Below are 21,849 nucleotides of genomic sequence, written 5' to 3'. Positions count from 1 at the left end.
GCCTGCTTCCCCCTCTCTCTCTGCCACCTCTCTGCCTACTTGTGATCTCTGTCAAATAAATAAGTAAAATCTTTAAAATTATTAGTCCAATTTTATTTAATCCCCCCCTTTTTTTAAGTGTGCCTTTAATAAACTCTAATAGTATATTTTTAGCATGCTTCTTTGGACAATGAAAAGAAATAATCTTGAGGCTCCTGGCTGATCGAGGGGTCATGAGTTCAAGCTCCACATTGAGTGTAGAGAGTACCTTTAAAAAAAAAGAAAAAAGATGGGCGCCTGGGTGGCTCAGTGGGTTAAGCCGCTGCCTTCGGCTCAGGTCATGATCTCAGGGTCCTGGGATCGAGTCCCGCATCGGGCTCTCTGCTCAGCAGGGAGCCTGCTTCCCTCTCTCTCTCTCTGCCTTCCTCTCCGTCTACTTGTGATCTCTCTCTGTCAAATAAATAAATTAAAAAATCTTAAAAAAAAAAAAAAAAGAATCTCATTCAAAAAATACTTATTGTACCAACACTATTTTATTTGCTGGGAGTTTTATTTTTAGGCCTGATTTTGTGAGATACCGAAAGTGGACAAGAAAACTAAATACAGGCTTAAAAAGACAATTGCTTGCTCTCCCAAGGGAGAAGAAGTGAATGAAAACTCTGGCAAAGCAGCCATCAAAACAGAAAGGGACAGGCCGAGGGTGAAGCTCTGATTTCCCAGAGCTGGTGACTTGTGGCTGCAGAGGCCGTGAGGTCCATCAGGGAGGCGTACCGAAGAACTGCAAACCAATGCAGCGGAGCTCATTTTTGTAAGAAACGGGACACAGAGCTAGTGGTAGCTAAGTTTCCTTGGTAGCTCTTGGGTTCACAGAATAACCTCATCTCAATGAAGCCTAAAAATGGAAATTCTGGAATTGTGGGACCAGGTTAGAGAACTTTGACCTGAGCTGGAAATGGCTGAATTAGAGAATTCAGGGTTGAGGAGATAAGCGGAGGGAAAACTAACATGCTCTTTGAGCAGTGATCTGTTCTTTATATACTCTGCGCTTTCCATACATTATCTAATTTAATTCTTAAAACAATGCAATGAAGTACTAGCATCATGTTGGCTCTGCAGAGGAGGAAACAAATTACGAAACTATTCTTTTTTTAGATATTATTTATTTATTCATAAGAGACAGAGAGAGAGGCAGGCAGAGGTAGAGGGAGAAACAGGCTCCCGTGGAGGAGGGAGCCTGATGTGGGACTCCATCCCAGGACTGTGGGATCATGACCTAACCCAAAGGTAGACGCTCAACAGACTGAGCCACCCAGGCTCCCTATAACTATTCTTTTATTGAACACTGATATCCTGTTTTTGTCTATGGTGAATTAAACATCTCCCATTCTTAGTATACATGTTTTTGTTTATGTTGATTTATTTGCATATTTTAATAGATAATGCAAGATTGCTTTTCTGTATTTGCTATGAGTATGACTAGAAAAAAAAAAACCACACATGAAAACTTGGAGAGAGGGGCGCCTAGGTGGCTCAGATGGTTGGGCGTCTGCCTTTGGCTCAGGTCATGATCTCCAGGTCCTGGGATCGGCCCCGAGTTGGGCTCCCAGCTCAGTGTCCCCATGGGAGTCTGCTTCTCCCTCTCCCTCTGCCTCTCTGCCTGCTTGTGCTCTCTCTGTCTCTCTCTCAAGTGTATGAATAAAATCTTTTAAAAGAGAAGAAAAGAAAACTTGGAAAGAAAGAAAAGTGCTAACAGTATTTGCCTTTGGTCATGTGACTGTGGCTCATCTATTTGCTTCCCATTTCCTACATTTCCATACGGAGCATGGATTAGCTAAAATAATAAATTTATGAATAAAATGATAGAGCATAGATCATAGTAACATAGCGTCATAGCTTAAGGAAATATTCATGAGATTCTTTCCTAAAAGCAGTAACTACAAGAGAAAACATCTCTATGTCAGCCATGACATCGACATAAAATCTAAAATATTATATATTATGTTGTAGTGTATAAAGTAATTGGAATTACATCTTATAAATGCTTTATCAGCATTTATAAGCCAATGTTATAGGAGGCTGGCTGCGCAGTCAAACGTACAGGAGAAAATGAGAAAGTTGGCGAGCCAGGCCGGAGCAGTGACTGGGACCGGCCGCCTTCATAGTCAGCTGGGTGCTTTTTTTTTTTTTAAAGATTTTATTTATTTATTCGACAGAGATCACAAGTAGGCAGAGGGACAGGCAGAGAGAGAGAGGGGGTGGCAGGCTCCCAGCTGAGCAGAGAGCCCCATGCGGGGCTTGATCACAGGAGCCTGGGATCATGACCTGAGCCAAAGGCAGAGGCTTTAACCCACTGAGCCACCCAGGCACCCCGTGATGGGTGGTTTTGAACAACCTGCCGGCATCTCTGAGACTCCATTTCCTCTTCTGTAAATGGAAATAATGATTCCCATTGTGCAGTTCTTTGCGGAGGACGGGTTAACAACCAATTGGAGAGGGTTCAAAAAGGATAGGGGGCACCTGGCTGGCTCAGTGGGTTAAAGCCTCTGCCCTCGGCTCCGGTCATGATCCCAGGGACCTGGGATCGAGCCCTGCATCGGGCTCTCTGCTCTGCAGGGAGCCTACTTCCCTTCCTCTCTCTGTCTGCCTCTCTGCCTACTTGTGAACTCTGTCAAATAAATAAATAAAATCTTTAAAAAAATAAAAAGATAGAGGAGAAACTAGAGATAGCAGGCATAGACAACTCTTGAGTTTTTACTCTGAGGAAAAGCAGAGGAATGGGAATGTAGCTAGAGGGAAACATGGTGGAGGAAGTTTTTACTGCTTTTCAGGGAGACTAGTTTAAAGCACGTTTCTATGCTGATGGGACCTATCCCTGGAGAGGGAAAAACTGGTGATGATGGACAGCGGCAGGAGCGATGTTCCTGAGTAGGTGGGAGGGGATGCTTGGCCTGTGAAAGGAGCACAGTATATGGAAAGCAACAGGAAGGACGGAGAAGTGGAGGGTGCAGAGGCAGGAGAACGAGAAAGCACCCTGATTGCTCTATTGGGTTGTGGGCACGTGGTGAGTCCCTCCCTCCAGCAAACTGCCCAGAGGACAGGAATGCATTGGGAGGAGAAGTGGGGAGAGGTTGTCTGCAAAGGAGGAGAGCAGAAAAGCTGTGACATAGTTACCGGGGAGAGGAAATAGAAGAGAACTAGTGCGAATTGCAGTGCTCCTGGAGGTAGAGCCCCCCCGCCCCAGGAGCCAGTACGCTGGAATTTGAAGTGAGATCAGAAGGCAGTGATGTGTTTTCCTCCAGGCACAGTGACTGGCCTACAGACAAGGCGTCAGCAGGGCTGCTCCCTTCTGGAGGCTCTCAGGGAGAATCGGTTTCCTTGCCTTTGCCAGCTTCTAGAGGCCACCTGCACTTCCTGGCTCACAGTCCCTCCTAATCTTCAAAGCTGCAGCTTGGCCTTACTGAATCTCCTTCAGAGATTCTGCTTCTCTCCCCAGGTCCCCTTCTCTCTATGCCTCCCTCTCAAGAGGACCCATGTGATTACTTGGAGCCTATCAGGATAATCCAGGATCACCTCCCCATCCCCAAATCTGTGATCAACATCTGCAAAATCCCTTTTTGCCATGTACAGTGGCATTCACAGGTCCGTGGATTAGGACATGACATCCTTGGGGGGGGGGGACCATTCTTCTCTCTCCCATAATTAGTGGAGTTGGATATGTTTTCATATGATTATTAGCTTTTTGTATCTCTTCTTTTGTGAATTACCCATTCCTGACATTTTTTCTATTCTCTGTTAAGTCTTCCTAATTCATTTGTAAGAACTGTTTCTCACTTGAGGATACAAACCCTTCCTTATAGGATAGCATTTTGCATATCTCCTTTCAATTTTGTTTGCAAGATATTATCTAACTTACAAAAGCACAGTACTTTTTAAAAACATTATGTTGGGTGTCTCAGTTGGTTAAAAGCCTCTGCCTTCGGCTCAGGTCATGGTCTCAGGGTCCTGGGATTGAGCCCCGCATGGGGCTCTCTGCTCAGCAGGGAGCCTGCTTCCCCCCCCAACCCTCTCTGCCTGCCTCTCTGTCTACTTGTGATCTCTGTCGAATAAATGAATAAAATCTTTAAAAAAATAAAAATAAAAATAATTTAAAAAAATAAAAATAAAAACATTATGTTGTGGAAAATGTCGAACAAATGAAAGTGGGGAGAATACTATATTAAATCTCTACATATTCAATGCCAAGTTTAAATAATTATCGATTTAAGGCTAATCTTATCTATATATACCCTTACCGAAATCCCCTAAATTATTTATCATTTTGAAGCAAATCCCAGACATATTTCATCCATAAATATTTCAGCGAAATACATTTATTTCATGATTTAGATTTTATTTTTTTTAAGATTTTATTTGTTTATTTGACAGAGATCACAAGTAGGCAGAGAGGCAGGCAGAGAGAGGAGGAAGTAGGCTCCCTGCTGAGCAGAGAGCCCAATGTGGGGCTCGATTCCAGGACCCTGAGATCATGACCTGAGCCGAAGGCAGAGGCTTTAACCCAATGAGCCTCCCACGCGCCCCCATGATTTAGATTTTCTTAAATTATTTTCTCTAAGGTTTCTGTTTTCGGTGCCATGTATAAGAAAACCCAATTCACTTGTCTTTTTAAAGGGGATGTGAGATATAGTCTGAATATATGGGTTTGTACTTTTCAAGGAAGTTCTGTTTCCTTTATTTTTATTAGCAAGGACCATTTTCTGACTGCTTAAAAACAAGTATATTTGAACACCTACCCCGCGGAAAATGCCATGAATTGAATTTTGCTGCCCTTGCGTGCCTGTGAACAGGGAACTGTAGAAAAGGATTATAATTATAAAATTAGCGGGCTGCCCACTGGTGTCTGCACCCCTGATTTAGTCTTCTTTCCGTGACGACACTGGTGATTGGGAACAACTGCTACAAGGTTGGCAATTGTCTGTTGTGCCTACATCATTTACAGGTCGAAATGTTTCTGTTTTCATTTTGCCAAGGCCACTGGGCACTTGTGTGGAAGTAAAAACAAATACGACCAAGGCAAGAACGTACTCCCTCCTGCTTAGTCAGTCTGCCGCTTGGTGACCCTTCCACGTTCCCAGAGGGATGAGCCCCATCGTCCTTCACGTAACGCGGCCCAGACTGTGAGGGACCGTTGGCAGCCACAGACGGAACTGGAGAGCTGTTGGCTTCTATTTTGAAAAAGCAGACATGTAATAAGTACGGAACTAAGTCAGCATAGATGATCTAGGTGATTTCTTAGTTCTTTCCTGACATAGAAGGGGGTGGCCTGGCAGGAATTCAGTGTGCACTTGTCATAGCCTAGCAACTCCACAGCCAAAACAAACACAACTCAAACTTGACTGCCATAAATACCAACGGGTCGGTTGGCACCCACGAATTTCCTATTCTTAACCCCTTGCAATCTGGCTACCACCCCTTTCCGTGCAAACTCTTCTTCTGAAGGTTACCAACCAGATCCTGGACATATTTCAGTCTCTGTCCTATGTGTCCTTTCTTCAGTAAATGTCCGTTAACAGCTCCCCCCCCTTTATTTAAAAATTGTTTAAAATTTTATTTAAATTCAGTTAATTACCATATAATGTATTGGTTTCAGAGGTACAGGCGGGACTCATCAGTCTTATATAACACCCGGTACTTATTACATCACGTGCCCTCCTTAATGCCCATCACCCAGTTACCCCATCCCTCCACTCCCCTCCCCTCCAACTACCCTCAGTTTATTTCCTATGATTAAGAGTTTCTGGTCAGCTCCCCCCCTTTAAACTCCTTGCTCTCTTAGCAGATGATGTCAAGCGATTCTGTTCTATTCAGGTTTTTCCTGTGTGAATCTTTGACGACTATGGGCGGGGGGGTCTTTCCTATCCCTTTATCTCTTAAATGTGAATGCTTTGAGGGTGATTCCCTTAGCACTGACCTCTCAGCATTCCCCCCAAATTTCAATCACCACCCTTCTTTTCTGAGCTCCCGACTGATGCATGTTTCTAGCTAATTTCTGGGGATATCCAAGACTTCTTAGCTGCGCTCCCATGCCAGTGTCCATCCCCTCCAGGCTCAGACCTGCCCAGTTCAGGAGACACCATGGCAGGAACTGAAGGATCACAGTCTGGTGAACTTAGAATTGAGTCTGATTGGTGGGCCTGCGAGGGGCCGTTTTGACACAGCCTCCTTTCCGGAGGACCTGAATGACGCTTGTCCTGCCTTCCCAAGAATGTCATGCTCCCTGTAGGGGTGAGGCCTGTTTTGCTGAAGCCCTGAAGTGTTGATTAGTTTTACCAGGTCTCTTTGCAGACAATCATATCCTCTTTTATTTTATTTTTTTCCAGTCCCACTAGTGTGATGCCCCCTACCTTCACTGACAGAGTCTTCTGGGAACTGGGCCTTGAGCCATAGGGCCATTCCCCTGGACATTCATTAGGTCTTGACCGTTACCCCTTCTTCTCTGTCCTCCTGCCCCAAATTCCTTCATGGCTTATTACGTCAAGTTCAAAATGACCGAAAATCCCCCTGGCTGTTGTTTCTGGATGAGATGCCTCACGCTTCAACTTCCTGCCATCTTAAATCCTTTCTGGAGCTTGGTGAGAGATAAAAATATACTTACCTCAGAAGTGGATTTTAAAAAATCATTCATTTTATTAGCATTCTTTTCATTATTTATTTTTGATTGTGTATCATATGTAAAGTCGGAGAGCCTAATTTTACTAGTGTTCCATGAAGTCAGGCAAACACTCCTCTGACAGATGTGCTAGCTAAAGTTGGACATAACATATTTTCAGGCTCTCACTTGATCATGTTGCTGCGTGGGAAAATGCCTTCAGGTGACTTCACCCCCTGCCACAGTCCACACTTAAATTGGTGTGCTATTTGAGGTCTTCTAGAGTTACTCTCTTCAGTATTATTTTTTCTTCCCCCCCCCGATTTATTGAGATATAAGTGATACATAATAGTCTTTAAGTTTAAGGTATACAGTGTGAGCATTTGATATAACTCTTTGGTATGAATGGGGGGACTCTCTTTCCTTTTCTTCCTCTCTCCTTCCCATTTTTTTTAAAGGTTTTATTTGTTTGTCAGAGAGAGAGCACACAAGCGGGTCAGACAGCAGAGAGAGAGAGAAGCAGGCTACCCCCTGAGCAGGGAGCCCGATGCGGGGACTTGATCCCACGACCTTGGGTTCATGACCTGAGCTGAAGTCGGACGCTTAACCAACCCAGCCACCTGGGCTTCCCATCTCTCCCTCCATCCTAATTGATTCACTAAGCAGATAATTACTGAGCACTAGAGAGATGGGCCAGCAAATGAAGAGGGGAAGCTGGCAGGTGGTGAAGGCTGCCCCAAAGTGGAGAGAGAATGCCCCACCCTGAGGCAGCAGGAGCTGATCTTCCCGTGGTTCCCATGTGGAGTGTGTGTCCAGTGCTGTCAGATCATCATCTTTTTCAAGGAAAGCTGGGCATCTGGATTTTGATATGAAATCTCCCAATTTTAAATATGAGCAATCAATTCAAAAAACCTCTCAGACACCGCGAGGGCTAAGCTGAACGACTGTGAGCTGGATCCGGCCTGCAGGCCCCCAGTTACAATCTGTCTAGAAACCCCTTAAAGGCCCTCTTTGTTCCCTGATACTTTGTGCCTTCATGGCTCTTCTTTTTGTTTGTCTTGTCCCATTATCTGGACTGCCCAACCGCATTCTCTCCATTGATCCAAATCCTAATTCTAACCTGATCTTTTTTTAATTTTAAGTTTTATTTATTTGAGTGAGAGAGAGAGCATGAGCAGGAAGGGGAGAGGGAGAGGGAGGGAGAGGATCTGAAGCAGACTCCATGCTTAGCACTGAGCCCAGCACAGGACACCATCTTGTGACCCTGAGATCAGGACTCGATCTCGTGACCTGAGATCAGGACCCGAACCCAAACCAAGAGTCAGGCACTTAAGCAACTGTGCCACCCAGGCACCTCAATGTTTACCTGACCTTGAAGATCAAACTCAAAGATTGCTCTGTGGCATGCTGGGCTTTTCAGCAGCAATAAAGACAGAGCAAGGAAGGGAAGCCAAGATCAGAAATGGGTTGACAGGTGGTCCAGATGACAAATCCTGTGAGGTTAGCTAAGGCAAGGATCAGGTTCCCAATCTACAAGTCTATCGAACAGAGAGCCAGAGGACAAGAGGTTCAGTAAGTTGGGTTAAGAAGCGTGAGCAAGTACTAGGCATACAGGACACAGAACATCAGAATAGAACTTGATAATAGTCACGAGACAACAACTTTTTAATTTTATTTTATTTGTTTTTTAAGATTTTTATTTATTTATTTGTCAGAGAGAGAAAGTGCACAAGCAGGGGGAGTGGGTGGCAGAGGGAGAAGCAGGCTCCTTGCTCAGTGAGGAGCCCCATGCAGGACTCGATCCCAAGACCCTGAGATCATGACCTGAGTCAAAAGCAGACGTTTAACTGACTGAGCTACCCAGGCGTCCTGACAACAGCTTTTTTTTTTTTTTTTTTTTAGAGTCTTTATTTATTTTCAGACAGAGATCACAAGCAGGCAGAGAGAAAGAGAGGAGGAAGCAGGCTCCCCACTGAGCAGAGAGCCCGATGTGGGGGCTCGATCCCAGGACCCTGGGATCATGACCCGAGCCAAAGGCAGCTTTAACCCACTGAGCCACCCAGGTGCCCCAGTGACAACAGCTTTTTTTAAAAAATAGAATGCTCTAGGATTTTTCTTTTTTTCTCCCATTTTTGAAAAGTTTTGTTTTTTACTAGAATTTTCTGGTTTTTAAAGGGAAAAAAAAAAAAGGAAAGGCAAGGGTACCTGACTGGCTCAGTCAGTGAAGCTCAGGATGCTTGATCTCAGGGTCAGTGAGTTTGAGCCCCATGTTGTATATAGAGCTTACTTAAAAGAAAATGTTGGTTGCCTTTCCCTTTTTTTTTTTTTTTAAACTCTGTGCCCAGTGCCCAATACGGGACTTGAACTCACCCCAAGATCAAGCGTCACATGCTTCACTGACTGAGCCAGCCAGGCCCCCTTCAACTAACATTTTTTAAAAACCTACTGTGTACTCTGTAGGTCTGTCTCAAAGTCATCCCTGAAGTTCAGAGAGATCAAATAGTTATTCATGTCATATAGCTAATAAATGGCAGAGTGAGAATTTAGATTTTCAATTCTTTGTGGAAACTGCTATACCAGTGGTTCTCAGTATCAGCTGTATATTAGAAGCGCCTGCGGGGAGAGAGCATGTGCATGTTTTGTGTGTGTGTGTGTGTGTGTGTGTGTGTGCACGTGCACACGTGGGTGTATGTTTAGGCAGTGTATCAGTGTGTCCAGATTTTGGTCCCTGGGGAACTTTAAAAAAAAATTCACATGCGTAGGTGGCAACATTGAAATCGGATCTGTAGGCATGGGGCTCCGGCATCAGGGGTTTTCTTTTTTCTTTTTATTTATTTATTTATTTATTTATTTATTTATTTATTTGACAGAGAGATCACAAGCAGGCAGAGAGGCAGGCAGAGAGAGAGAGGAGGAAGCAGGCCCCCCGCCGGGCAGAGAGCCCGATGTGGGGGTCGATCCGAGGACCCTGAGATCATGACCCCAGCCGAAGGCAGCGGCCCAACCCACTGAGCCACCCAGGCGCCCCGCATCAGGGGTTTTCAAAGTTCCCCCGGTGATACCGGTGTGAAGGCAAGGTTGAGAACCACGGAGTCCTTCCCATAATATTGACTGCTGCTGAGCGTTGCTCACAGAGAGAAGGGAAGCAGTGAATAATAAACAGGTAGATGTCAGGGAGGCCAGTGGAACTCCAGCGGTGTTATTTTAATTATCTGTCTTCAAGTTGAAATATATATCTGTACTCATTCCACAACCAGATAACCCAGTCTGGGAGTCTAGGAAGTACATAGGGACCAGCCAGTGGAACTAAGCCATGAAGAGTATAACTAATAGTTCTTCAGGGCTCCTGGCTGGCTCATTTGGTGGAGTAGGTGACTCTTGACCTCAAGGCTGTGAGTTCAAGTCCCACATTGGGTATAAAGATTACTTAAGAATAAGATCTTTAAAAAATAGTAATAGTTCTCCAAATATTGGTTTTGGTTTTGTTTTTTTAAAGTATACAGTTCAATGTTTTTTGTTTGTTTGTTTGTTTTACCAAATACACAGAGTTGTGCTACCCTTACTACAGTCATTTTTAGAATGTTTTCATCAACTCAAAAAGAAACTCTGTCCCCTTTAGCCATTAACTGCCAGTCCTAAGTAACCACTAATCTACTTCTCCATAGATTTCCCTGTTCTGGAATCAAAGGTTGGTTTTTAACCCTGGTGCTTCATCGATGCAGGATCCATGATGCTCTTTGTTGTTGTTGTTTTTAATTAATTTCTTACTTGTGTGCAGGAAAAAAGACAAAAACCATAAGTATACAACTCTAAAATTTTGCAAATCAAGTCACATGAAGCCAGCACCTGGGTTCAAAAAACCAAACCTTTTTAACATCTTTCAAGCTTCCTGTATGCCGCCCTCCTTCAGGGGTAGCCACTCTTCTGACTTCTACAAACAGATTACTTTTGCTGTTTTAAAAACTTTGTACCAATAGAATTATAGAATATGTCCTTTCTTGTGTCTGCCTTTTATTCGACATTATGTTTGTGCGTTTCACCCATATTATTGCCCATAGCCATGATGATCTTTTTTTTTTTTTTTAAGATTTTATTTATTTATTTGACAGAGAGAGAGATCACAAGTAGCAGAGAAGCAGGCAGGGGAGGGGGGGAAGCAGGCTCCCCACTGAGCCACCCAGGCACCCCCATGATGATCTTTTGATGTTAAACTCACTTAATTTCCCTCAGAACAAATTACTTGGAAAGGTCCCTTGAGACTCCTAAATATTCTTCTCATGATTTATTGAATAAGCCACCTCCCTTGGTCAGTGTGAAAATAATCCTTACCTGAAGGATTTGTTTGGGAATTTTAATTCAGAAGATTGACATTGTTAAAGCCAAATGATAGAATCTTGGTCTTGCAGAGCTAGTTGGCCAAGTCATTAAATTTGAGCTAAATAAATTTTTGTTTTTTTTAAGATTTTGTTTGTAAGTAATCTCCATATCCATTGTGGGGCTTGAACTCACAATCCGGAGATCAAGAGTCATTGATCTATTGACTGATCCAGCCAGGCTCTCCCTGAACGGAATAAATTTAAATGCTTATAACATTTAACAAACATAAGAGATTGAGTTCCTTATCTAGGTCTTTCTTTCAGGCATTTTCTTTCTGGGATCTTTTTTTTTTTTTTTTTAAGATTTTATTTATTTATTAGACAGAGATCACAGGCAGACAGAGAGGCAGGCAGAGAGAGAGAGGGAAGCAGGCTCCCTGCTGAGCAGAGAGCCTGACGTGGGGCTCGATCCCAGGACCCCGAGATCATGACCTGAGCCGAAGGCAGAGGGTTCAACCCACTGAGCCACCCAGGCGCCCCTTTCTGGGATCTTTTTATTTGGGGAACTGCTTATGATTTTTCCTCCTATTTAAACTGTTTTTTTCCTCTTTCATGTCTACTATCCAATCCTGTAGACCAAACCCTTTCTTCATCTAAGAATGTCTAAGTATAAGACCAAACATATAGCTAAGGATGAAGTAGTGCTTTTATACCTACAAGTGTTAGAAAGTGCCTAGTTTCCTGGGCAATTTCTTCTCCCCCTGCACACTCAAACAAACTAGTGGAATGCTTGCTAAACATGGCGAAGTACTTTGCACAGAAATTGTTCTCTGGAATTTCTTTTTATGGACCAGCAAGATTTGCCTTTCACAGTAAAGCAGGAGAAAGGTCTTTGTGGATCAGGCCTTCCCTAATGTATTTGAATGTTCAAGTATCTTGCCTCAGCTCCCAAAGTGGGGGAGGGCACAGGTCTCCTGCTGTGCTCTCTTCCCCAAAATAAGCCTCACAGAGTAACTAGGGTATGAGGTCAGTGTCTTGGTTTGAGGCCAACCAGATCAGAAGCATTGATAAGGGAGGCGCTGAGATTTAAAATACACACAACAAACATAATAACCAATAAATGTGCTTCTTTCACTAGATAACTACTCCCTTGTGCCCATAAAATTAGCGATGATGTTTAGTTCTTAGATCAGAAATCTCTAAAAATGATTTGTTTGAAAAATGTATCCCCAAGCAAACCAATTTTCTGGTCAAGCAGAAACCAATTAGTTCTGCGGATTTCTATGACTTAAGTGGGGCACTGGCTTCCTCTGTGATTCCCTTAAGATCCCACATTGTACGGGAAAGGTCATCAGACCCCGGAAGTTCCAAGGGGGGGAAAAGTACTGCTTTTAAATGCTTAAAAACTGTACATTTTCTCAGTTCACAGAGGAAAATAGGAAATATAGAGTTTGTTCATGGAAATTAAGCCCGGGGTGCCTGGGTGGCTCAGGTGGTTAAACAGCTCCTTTGGCTTGGGTTGTGATCCTAGGGTCCTGGGATGGAACCCCTCATTGCATCTGGCTCCCTGTTCAGCGGAAGCCCGCTTCTCCCTCTCCCTCCGCTTGTTGCTCCCTGACTCGTGCTCTCTCTCTCTGTCGAATGAATACATAAATAAGTAAATAAATAAATCTTTAAAAAAAAAAAAAAAAAGGAAATTAAGCCCTGCTTTTCCGAGAAGTACATCTTGTCCTTGCTCATCACAGAAATAAGCATTCCGTGATGAAAGGGTTTGCACAACTTATTTTTTTTCTAAGATTTATATACAGTGGGAAAACTTGAAGAAAATTTCTGTGACATGCCAGTTACTCGCCACACCTGCCTCCTGAGATGTCCTGCCCCATCTTGAACTCCATGTTGTCGGCAGAAGGACTGTTGTACTTCCCAGCACAGGTCCCGCCCGTCGCCTGGGCTTTGCTGTTCCTTCCGCCTGGGGCAGCGGCTGTAAACCCTTCCACTTTCTTCCGCGGCTCTCTCTCCCTTCACCCTCCAGACTCCGCTTAGGGGTCATCTCCTGCCTGAATGTGAACCTCTGGTTTGACTTCACTGCCTCTTCTCTCCGTTCTCACAGCGCCCTGTGCCGATCTGTCTTAAACCTTATTCTGTTGCAGTGACATTAAAATTCTTGGTACGCATCTCTCCCATCAGCATAGACACTCCTTGAAAGCAAGTTGCTAATAAAAAATGATTAATTACGTGACCCTTCTTTTAGCTTTCTTTCCAATATCATAGTATCAGCTCATTTCTAAACTTTAGGTGTAGTTAAATAATCCTTCATGGAAAACATATCCAGCTTTGTGAAAAGCATATTATCCTTATTTTTGTCTACTATTAAATAGAAACCATTTAAATTTTTTCAAATTAAACAAAATGTTTTATTTTTTAAATATTTTAATTACTTAATTAGAGAGAGCAGGGGAAGGGTAGAGGGAGAGAGAACATCTCAAGTGGACCCTGTGCCGAACGCGGAGTGGGAGCTCTCTCCCTCTGCCCCTCCCCCGGCTCAAGCATGCGCGCGCGCATGCGCTCTCTCAATAAATAAATAAATAAATAAATAAATAAATAAATAAATAAATAAATAAATAAATAAAATCTAAAAAAAGAAAAGAAAAAAGAGCATTCTTTATACTATAAAACCACCTTCTTCTCCTTCTTCTTTTTCTTCTTCTTCCTTTTCCTCCTTCTTCTTCTAAGTAGACTCTACCCCCAATGTATACCCCAAGGCTCGAATTTACCACCTCGAGATGGAGAGTTGTATGCTCTACTGACTGAACCAGCCAGGCACCCGTAAAGCCTTCATTTTAAGAAACCAACTCATGGGGCGCCTGGGTGGCTCAGTGGGTTAAGCCACTGCCTTCGGCTCAGGTCATGATCTCAGGGTCCTGGGATCGAGCCCCGCATCGGGCTCTCTGCTTGGCAGGGGGCCTGCTTCCTCCTCTCTCTCTGCCTGCTTGTGATCTCTCTCTGTCAAATAAATAAATAAAATCTTTAAAAAAAAAAAGAAACCAACTCATTATTACTTTGATAGACATTGAAGAAGAATATGGTTCAGATCGCTGGTTTTTAACCTTTTTGGATATAGACGAATTTTAGAAGACAATGAAACATGGACTTTTTCAGGAAAAAAAAGATAGATACAGTTGACCCTTGAACAACACAGTTTAATCTGCATAGATCCACTTATATTCAGTTTTTTTCAATAAATACAGTACTGTACTATAAAGGTATTTGCTCTTCCTTAATGATTTTTAAATAACATTTTCTTTTCTCTGGCTTACTTTATTGTCAGAATATAGTATAGAATTCATATAATGGACAACATATGTATTGATCTATTGTTGATGTTGCTGGTGAGGCTTCCAGTCAGCAGTAGGCTATGAGTAGTTAAGTTTTCAGGGAGTCAAACGTTATATGCAGATTTTCCACTGCTGGCAGGTCAGCACCCCAATCCCCCCGTTGTTCATGGGTCAGCTGGACACACATATATACAAAATGTACATGATTTTACGAGTGTCCGCTATCTCTGTCCCCTGAAAATGTGCATAGAGCTCAAGTTAATAACTGGTGTAGAGGGGTGCCTAGGTGGCTCACTGGGTTAGAGCCTCTGCTCAGGTCATGATCCCAGGGTCCTGGGATTGAGCCTCACATCAGGCTCTCTGCTTGGCAGGGAACCTGCGTCCTCCTCTCTCTTTCTGCCTGCCTCTCTGCCTACTTGTGATCTCTGTCTGTCAAATAAATAAATAAAATCTTAAAAAAAAAATAACCGGTTTAGAACAACATGTAAGGAATACATTAAGGAAAATCATAAAGGAAATAAATAGATCTAAAACTCTCAACAATTCTTAAGAGTCCTTTTTTTTTTTTTAAATCTTTTCCTAACTCTGCTTATACAAAGCCCCCAAATTCTCTCGTAACTCTTTTACTTACAGGCTGAAAGTTCCTTGCGTTTTCTACAGTTTTTGGTTGCTTAGGAAAAAAACCATCTGCTTCCAACATTATTGCCCTGTGAACACACTTTATCTGGGACTGCTTTCTTACGTGCAAAAGGTCTTTGGTCACTAACTTTCAGTGGTCTTTCCCTATTCAGGTCACCACAAGAACTTGGGTAACTGTGGGCCATGGCTCTGGTATTAGAGATCAGGCTGGGATCCCTGAGGTCCAGCTAGATGGGGGAATGTAACTGGGAGTTGCTGTTTTGGGCCAGCTCATAGGAGCCAGAAATTTCCACGGTCAGGGCTCACCCAGAGAGTGTGAGTCAACAAGGCATATGTCAGAGTGGCAATCCAGAAGAGAAAAGATAGAGATACTTTTAAAAGCCAGGCATCTGGTCTGACCAGAAGGGTAGGTAGGACAAATCTTGATTCTGAGGATTCGTGCCTTCATCATAAACCTCATATATGCCTCCTGCTGAGGTGAAGCCTAGAGAAGAATTCTGTTGCCATGGGGTGAGAATCCAGAGGTTAGCTAGCCTAGAACCTGCAAGAAGTGGTTACACCTGGAAACCTGTGGGTGGAAAAGAAGGCCTGATGCTGACGCTCAGTGTTTTGCTCTCAAGTGGGCAAGGTAGAAGAAAGCCAAAATGCTTTCACTGAGTGTCAGCTGTATAAATTTTTTTAAAGATTTTATTTATTTATTTGACGGACAGAGATCACAAGTAGACAGAGAGGCAGGCAGAGAGAGAGGAGGACGCAGGCTCCCCACTGGGCAGAGAGCCCGATGTGGGGCTCGAATCCAGGACCCTGAGATCATGACCTGAATTCAAGGCAGAGGCTTAACCCACTGAGCCACGCAGGTGCCCCTAATTTTTTTTTTAAGATTTTATTTAAATTTATTAAAATAAAAAAAATAGTTTTTAATTTATTAAAATAAATTTTATTTATTTATGAGATTATTTTTCAATAAATAGATTCTCTGCTGACCGAGGCCCCTCCCCTCGGTCGGAATGCTTGGTGAACATTAAAAGGAGAGAATTGGATGACCTCAAGGCATCTCATATCCAGACTATAGGGCTTGAAAAAATAAACACACCCTGTAATCCAGTAATGACTAGAATATTCATGTCTGCCAAATGTAATCTACTTGGGACAGTGTAAGGTAAACACTAATGAAATTTTGCCTCCTTCCAAAGTCATTTTTTTGGACTCTGGGCAATGACTCTTTTATTTACATTATCTTTAGTTATTGTACTTCCCAGGATTAGTGTTTCTTTTAGATCACTCAGCCTGAGGTGCTTTTAGCTGTCATCACAGCTTCATGAGCATTGGATAGAATCCATTAGAATTTACAAACCCTTAATCAGATGGGTCACTTTTGTAATCCCGTAACCTAATTCTTTGGGTTGATTTTTTTTTTTTAAGTCTATTTATTTATTTATTTTGGAATCTCTACACCCAACGTGAGGCTTGAACTCACCACCTAGAGATCAAGAGTTACATGCCTTTCTGACCGAAATCAACTTTGGGTTGATTTTTTTTTTTTAAGATTTATTTATTTCACAGACAGAGATCACAAGTAGGCAGAGAGGCAGGCAGAGAGAGAGGCGGAAGCAGACTCCCCGCTGAGCAGAGCGCCTGATGCAGGGCTCAATCCCAGGACCCTGAGATCACGACCTGAGCCCAAGGCAGAGGCTTAATCCACTGAGCCACCCAAGCGCCCCTTTGGGTTGATTTTTGATGAAATTTTCATCTCTAAATTCTGAAGCAGTGGGCACCTGGGTGGCTCAGTTGGCTGCGCGGCTGCTTTTGGTTTGGGTCAGGATCCTGGGATCAAGCCCGGTAGCGGGCTCCCTGCTCAGCAGGGAAGCTGTTTCTCTCTTTTCTGCTCCCCCTGCCTGTACTCTCTCTCAAAAAAATAAATGGAACCTTTGGGAAAATTAAATAAATAAATAAATTCTAAAGAAGTGACCTCCCTCAAGTCTGCAGCCTTTTTTCTCCCAAGCCAGTAGTGCTTAGAATCTCCCCTGCTTGAAGACTTTAATAGTACAATCAAACCCAGTTAGGTAACTAACACCCACCATCTACTGCAGGCAGTCATATTATTACATTTTATACTTAACAAATGGGTGGGTCACTCAAATGTTTTATGCACCTTTCTGGACAGGTGATGTATTTTAACACAATGATCAAATGGAGAGGAAGAACATTTCTTTGGACCCTAGCCTGTCCCAGGCTTTACAAGGATAATGGATGGAAAGATTTCAGAGGAAATTAACGTTTGATTCATTCATCAAGCCATAATAGCCTTTCTCCTATTCTCTTCTAAAAGGAATGGATTCATCCTACTCCTGGGAACAGATTTCTCTTTGCATCAGAAAGCTTTGCGAAGGAGCTAGCTTCCCCAAGAGGACCCTGAAATTCCCAAATAACATGTTTTCCATCAGGAAGGCTTGTTCCGAGGCTGCTGAGGTTCATCACTGAACAGTGGGATATTAAACAGCGGCAGGGACCCGGGGAGGTTCCGGGGTCTCTTTTAAATTGACCACTTAATTTAGCCTCGCGCAGCTTGCCTACTTTGTTAATTGTTTGTGAAACTGAAGTGAATTGTGTTTGAAAGTGTTTTGAGGGGCGCCTGGGTGGTTCAGTGGGTTAAAGCCTCTGCCTTCAGCTCGGGTCATGATCCCAGGGTCCTGGGATCAAGCCCCACATCCGGCTCTCTGCTCAGCTTCCTCCCCTCTCTCTCTCTCTGCCTGCCTCTCTGCCTACTTGTGATCTCTATCTGTCAAATAAATAAATTTTTTAAAAAAGTGTTTTGGAAACTGTGGAGTGCTACACAAATGTAAGTTTTACACCCAAGCAAATCCATGAGCAGTCAAGGAAGAAGGAATCCGTTGAAAGCAATTGGTGCATATGCTTTTTTAAGCACCAAACATTCAATGCTCATGTTTACTGAGGCTTTACCTATGGGCCAGGCATGGTAGATGTTTTATGTCTGATCTTCACAGTACGCTAATAAGGTAAATATTATTGTTCCCATTTTGCAGATGAGAAACACTGAAGCACAGAAAAGTTAAGCCTCCTGCCAGAAGTAAAATATCTAGGTAATTTACCTAGCGAGTGATGAAGAGAAGCTAGGATGCAGATCCAGGCGGCCTGGCTCCAAAGCCCAGACCGAGCTCCTGGCATCCTAACCCTTACTAGCTGAATTGGTTTCCAGCCCAAGACATTTGTTATGCCTGTCCCAAAAGTTTAAGTGTCATGTTAAGTGCTGGAATGCTAAAATTGTGATGAATAAAGCTACTTTCCAAGAAAAACGAGTATCTTTTCAGGATTTGGATTTGACACCCCCCCCAGTGCCATATTTTGGGGTCCTACAGCCTTGAAACATGCTTGAAAAGTCATCTCTTACTACTTCATCAGCAAAATGGTGATAATGGTGTTTTAAGATCCAGTTAGGTTGGGGTGCCTGGGTGGCTCAGTTGATTCAGCGCCTGTCTTTGGGTCAGGTCATGATCTCAGGGTCCTGGGATCGAGCCCCGCATCGGGCTCTCTGCTCAGCAGGGAGCCTGCTTCCCCCTCTCTCTGCCTGCCTCTCTGCCTACTTGTGATCTCTGTCTGTGAAATAAATAAATAAAATCTTTTTTTTTTTTTTTAAGATTTTTTTTTTAATTTATTTATTTGTCAGAGAGAGGGAGAGAGAGCAAGCACAGGCAGACAGAATGGCAGGCAGAGGCAGAGATAATAAATAAATAAATAAATAAATAAATAAATAAAGTCTTTTAAAAAAAAAGTAATTTGGCAAGATATATCAAAAACTTTAAAATGTTTGTACTTCTTAAACCAATAATTCCACTTCTAAGTATATATCCCTCTTAGAATATGCACCAAGAAGTTCACTATGGGGCTGCCTAGCTGGCTCAGTTGGTGGAGCATGTGACTTGTAAGTTCAAGCCCCACACTGGGTGTAGAGATTACTTAAAAATAAAATCTTTTTTTTTTTTTAATAAAATCTTAAAAAAAAAGTTCATTGTGATGTTATTTATCACCATTTAAAAACTTGAGGCATCTTAAAAATAAATTTATTTCACAGATAGAGATCACAAGTAGGCAGAGAGACAGGCAGAGAGAGGGAGAAGCAGGCTCCCCGATGAGCAGAGAGCCCGATGCGGGGCTCAATCCCAGGACCCTGGGATCATGACCTGAGCTGAAGGCAGAGGCTTAACCCAGTGAGCCACCCAGGCGCCCCAGGTTTTTTTTTTTTTTTTAAGATTTTATTTATTTATTTGAGAGAGAGAGTGAGCAAACGAGAGAGCACAAGCTGGGAAGGAGCAGAGGGAGGAGAAGCAGACGCCCTGCTGAGCAAGGAGCCTGATGCAACAACGCTCAATCTGGGGATTCCCAGATCATGACCCGAGCCAAAGGCAGAGGCTTAATCAGCTGAGCCACCCAGATGCCCCTTGACTAGGTTTTTGTATTGATTTCTTATCAAATTTTATTAGCCCTTTGAATCAAATTTGTGACAGAAGTGTACAAGTACATAGCTCATATTTATTTTGGTTATATCCTCATAATTTTCTTTATAATTGATTCTCCTGCCTCTAAGCTTAAAAAGTCATTCCTCATCTATGTAACCACTTGGGGGGAAAAACGCTAAGCAGACAAATGTACTAGCATAAAAGGATGCCCAAATTATACTGTCAGAACGAAGTCATATCCTGCAAAATAATATTTAATGATCCCACTTCTCTTCATCTGTCTTTACATATATCACACACACACACACATTTATTTATTCACTAGTTTTTTTTTTTTTTTTTTTGAATGTCTCCTTTGTGGCAGAGATACATCTTTGAACAAAACAGACCAAATTTGAGCCCTTATGGAACTAAAGTTTATTGGGGAGGCCAACAATTTTTAAAAACCACCAAATTTGGGTTATGGACATTGGGGAGGGTGTGTGCTATGGTGAGTGCTGTGAAGTGTGTAAACTTGGCAATTCACAGACCTATTCCCCTGGGGCTAATAATACATTATATATGTTAATAAAAAATGTTTAAAAATTAATTAAAAAAAACCACCAAATGATACATGTCAGGTAATGAGAAGTGCTATGAACAAAAATAGAGCAGGCTAAGAGATGAAGAATGAAGGGTTTCCTCTTGATTCAGTGTTCAGAGAAGACCTAAGCTGGCCATCAGTTCAGTCAGAAAGTATTGAATTAAGTAACTAATATAATATTTTCTATAGAAGTATGAATAGAGCCACCCGGGTGGCTCAGTTGGTTAAGTTTCCAGCTCTTGATTTTGGCTCAGGTCCTGATCTCAGGGTCGTGGGATCCAACCCCACCTTGGCTCCACATTCAGCGGGGAGTCTGCTTGTCCTTCTCCCCCCTGCCCCCCGTTCGTGCTCTCTCTCAAATAAATAAATAAAATCTAGGGACGCCTGGGTGGCTCAGTCGGTTAAGCCACTGCCTTTGGCTCAGGTCACGATCCCAGGGTCCTGGGATCGAGTCCCACATCAGGCTCCTTGCCCGGCAGGGAGCCTGCTTCTCTCTCGGCCTCTGCCTGCCTCTCTGCCTGCTTGTGCACTTACGCGCGGGCTCTCTCTCACGTGCTAACAAATAAATTTAAAAAAAGAAAGAAAATATTTGGAAGAATATTCAGGTCTCAGTGAATATTACCTATGGCTCTCTCGTCACCCAGAAATAGCAAAGCCTCCTATGCTAGAATTCTCTCTTACTTCTCATATCTAGTTAATTATCACATTTTTTGCCACTTATACCCTCCTCAAATTTCTTTTCTCTTTGCCACTGTCTTAAGTCCTTTTCACTTTTTGAAAGAAATGTATTATTTCATTTTTACATGCTAAATTATGTCAAATGAACATGTTTCATGCACAGGCACTAACTTGGTGGGGATTCCCCTCACCAGATTGGGGACAATATGAGCATGAAAAGAAATGTTGATATTAGATTGTGCAATAGGAATCCATGAGTTCACATTGATAGAAATAAAAAAAATTAAAAAATAAATGAGAAAGAAGGAAAGGTCTTCCTTATAGTAGATCTGCAGCTAATAAATGTAGAAAGAATGATGGAATTAGAAGTCACAATTTGGCAGCCACCATAACAAAAGTTGATTCAGCCAAGAATCATAATCGTCAATGGATGTTAAAACCAGTGGGGTCAAAGGATGATGAGAAATGGGATACGTACATAATCTCCAAGTAGTACCCTACACAAGATACTTATTAATTACAAATAGTAACTGTGTGGTGGGGAATCCTGGGAGAGACTGATTCAACCAGATGATGAAAGCTGACGTCATCATCATGGGGCAAATGGACATCAGATGCCTCCTGATGTGATGAACTGAGAAAGGCAGAACAGTACTTCTCTGGTACTTTTTTTTTTTTTTAAGATTTTATTTATTTATTGACAGACAGAGATCACAAGTAGGCAGAGAGGCAGGCAGAGAGAGAGGAGGAAGCAGGCTCCCTGCTGAGCAGAGAGCCGATACGGGGCTCGATCCCAGGACCCTGGGATCATGACCTGAGCTGAAGGCAGAGGCTTTAACCCACTGAGCCACCCAGGCACCCCATTCTCTGGTACTTTTGCCAAAAAGACACAATATATAAGGATATAGCTAGAGAGAGAGAGACAGACAGACAGACAGACAGGCACTAGAGGTTACCAAATTCAGCAGCGTTCTTCAAAAGAATTGTCCTGGACTCTCAAACTATCATTGTCATAAAAAACAAAGACTGAGAAGCGATTCCAGACTACAGAAGACAAAGGTGACATGGCAACTACATGGCTTTGTAATTTTTTTAGGATTTATTTATTTTAGAGAAATAAAGAGAGAGAACGGGCAGGAGGGGCAGAGGGTGAGGCAGAGAGGATCTCAAGCAGACTCTGCGCCGAGTGAGCAGCCTG

The 21,849-nt window shown here is 42.8% G+C and overlaps 1 long non-coding RNA gene across 4 annotated transcripts in view; it reads left to right on the top strand.

The window, feature by feature from the left end:
* Window positions 1-18,380, top strand: part of LOC125093848 (uncharacterized) — a 42,721-nt gene extending 24,341 nt beyond the window's left edge. For 2 of the 4 annotated variants that reach the window (XR_007125349.1, XR_007125352.1), the window contains one exon: window positions 17,960-18,380. This is a non-coding gene — a long non-coding RNA (uncharacterized LOC125093848). Of the gene's footprint in view, window positions 1-5,006; window positions 5,632-17,959 lie in introns of those variants that run through there. The other 2 variants (XR_007125351.1, XR_007125350.1) reach the window with 2 other exon arrangements.
* The last annotated feature ends 3,469 nt before the right edge of the window (window positions 18,381-21,849 follow it).

The sequence above is a fragment of the Lutra lutra genome, chromosome 2 (genome assembly GCF_902655055.1).
Source record: "Lutra lutra chromosome 2, mLutLut1.2, whole genome shotgun sequence".
Classification (NCBI taxonomy): Eukaryota; Metazoa; Chordata; class Mammalia; order Carnivora; family Mustelidae; genus Lutra; species Lutra lutra.
This window is presented reverse-complemented; position numbering and strand designations above follow the sequence as displayed.